This window comes from Schistocerca piceifrons, unplaced genomic scaffold (assembly GCF_021461385.2).
Source record: "Schistocerca piceifrons isolate TAMUIC-IGC-003096 unplaced genomic scaffold, iqSchPice1.1 HiC_scaffold_1172, whole genome shotgun sequence".
NCBI lineage: Eukaryota > Metazoa > Arthropoda > Insecta > Orthoptera > Acrididae > Schistocerca > Schistocerca piceifrons.
In genome coordinates, this window is record NW_025726986.1 from 20,001 (window position 1) to 22,500 (window position 2,500).

The following is a 2,500-nucleotide window of genomic DNA, read 5'->3' on the forward strand; positions in this document are numbered from 1 at the left end:
AACCATGGTAGGCGCAGAACCTACCATCGACAGTTGATAAGGCAGACATTTGAAAGATGCGTCGCCGGTACGAGGACCGTGCGATCAGCCCAAAGTTATTCAGAGTCACCAAGGCAAACGGACCGGACGAGCCGACCGATTGGTTTTGATCTAATAAAAGCGTCCCTTCCATCTCTGGTCGGGACTCTGTTTGCATGTATTAGCTCTAGAATTACCACAGTTATCCAAGTAACGTGGGTACGATCTAAGGAACCATAACTGATTTAATGAGCCATTCGCGGTTTCACCTTAATGCGGCTTGTACTGAGACATGCATGGCTTAATCTTTGAGACAAGCATATGACTACTGGCAGGATCAACCAGGGAGCTGCGTCAACTAGAGCTGAGCAGCCGGCCGCCCGGGAGTGTGTCCCGGGGGCCCGCGCGAACACGCAAGCGTCCGCTCAATCATTCTGCAAACAGGAGGAGGCTGAGCTCCCCTGCACAATACACCTCGAAACCCTCTCAGGTCCCGGCGGCGCGCAGCGCCGTCCCAAGTACTTGGTCGGGTTCGAGAGAGGCGCAATCGCCCGGAGTTAGGCGAGTAGACGCTTTCGGTGCGACCACCCGTGCTCCCAACTGAGCTTGCCGCTGCCGACAGAGGCCCGGGAGCGTGCTGTCGTGGCATTGCCGGCGGGAGACAACACGCGCCACCTACGGTGACCGGCAGCTCCAACGCCAGCGCCACAGAAGGACAAAAGCCCCACTTGGGTGCCGAAGCGAACTCTCCCAGCACAGCGCACGCGCCAACACATCCGCACAGCTGCGATACAAACCACCAGCGAGAACCGCTGGGGCGACCGAGCAGCAGACGGCGTCGCGGCGCCGAGCGCCGGGCGGCGGCGCATCCTCAACGCACACAGTCCTCAATCGGACCAGCACACTGAAGATGTCCACCGCGCTTCGCACCGGGCCCGCGAGGACCTACTTTGGCCGCACGGCGCCGCGCGCAGGGTGCGCCGGCGCGCAGCTGCGACGCCTGCCGCGTCCGTCGGCCGGCGCGCCTGCCACTGGCCGCCCCCACCAGCCGGCTGTAGCGCGTGCGCCCACGCACCGCGCGGCCAGCACGCCGGGAGGCGCCCCCTCACCGGCCGGGGACGGTCCCACCCAGCCACCGCCGCGTATCGCTTCACACCCAGATGCCGTTCAGTTTCGTCGGCATGGTGGGTATCGCTGGAACAACCGGTTCGTACCTCAACCTATCGTCGCCATCACCGATTCACCCCTAGCGAGAACAACCGCACCACAACAGGTTACCATTTGTTCATTTGCGTAACTTCACCAGAAAACGCAGGCGTCCATCGCCATTTGCAACTTCAACGATTATTGCATGCCTGTGTCAGGTGTCACGCCACACTACGTCTGCCCACATACACGCAACAAAATGTGCACGCCTAGACAATACGTGGAAGGTGGCCCCCGTACGTATGCGATGTCCATTGCTCGAACGACTGTCAACCGGCCTCTGTAGCATGTCGCAGATATGGAACGCGGTGCACCATGCCATCACGGTGTGTGAGGAGAGACGACTAGGTCCGAATACATCAACAGACAGCTCATGCTGATCGCCATCCACGGCGTCCGTTCCTCCCACACGTCTCTATGGCGTACCACACTGCAATCCAGCTCTCATAGGGAGACGACACGTAGCTGCGTGCACAATATTTGCACTGTATGGTCCGCCGTTTTTGGGCGCAGTCGTTGTACGGTCACACATGTGCCACGATGTATCATTCGGTACATAAGGACGAATGTGCAGTACAGATTGTGGTTTACGCGTACGACATTAGCGGACGGTTGACACAGGCCGCACCACAACGTAGCCTGAGTACGTCGCATGCGAAGGGCATTGAACATGCAAACTTCTCACCAACCAGCTTGCGAAGGCAGGGGGGCAAGGTGGGGACGTGGGGAGGGGCGGCATGTACGTCCTGCTGCCATCCACATTACAGTGTACAGCAGGAGCATGTGGAAAGTCAGCAAGACTTGCAAGGTGTTTAACATGAAGCGATACACAGGGGAGCGGGCAGTGCGAGTAGCGAACTATATTGCGAGGGTTGCGGGTGGGCAACACTACACTAATTGAACGAGTCGTATAACAATTACAGAGCAGGTTTAGGCGACAACATGGGTTACGTTAGGGGACAACGTGGGTTACGTTAGGGGACAACGTGGGTTAGGTTAAGGCACAACGTGGGTTAGGTTAAGGCACAACGTGGGTTAGGTTAAGGCACAACGTGGGTTAGGTTAAGGCACAACGTGGGTTAGGTTAAGGCACAACGTGGGTTAGGTTAAGGCACAACGTGGGTTAGGTTAAGGCACAACGTGGGTTAGGTTAAGGCACAACGTGGGTTAGGTTAAGGCACAACGTGGGTTAGGTTAAGGCACAACGTGGGTTAGGTTAAGGCACAACGTGGGTTAGGTTAAGGCACAACATGGGTTAGGTTAAGGTACAACATGG

The 2,500-nt window shown here is 57.6% G+C and overlaps 1 non-coding gene across 1 annotated transcript in view; it reads right to left on the reverse strand.

Annotated features, from left to right (window-relative positions):
- Positions 1-366, reverse strand: part of LOC124728848 — a 1,909-nt gene extending 1,543 nt beyond the window's left edge. The window contains exon 1 of the ribosomal RNA XR_007007440.1: positions 1-366. This exon is cut by the window's left edge and continues 1,543 nt beyond it. This is a non-coding gene — a ribosomal RNA (small subunit ribosomal RNA).
- Between the last annotated feature and the right edge of the window lie 2,134 nt (positions 367-2,500).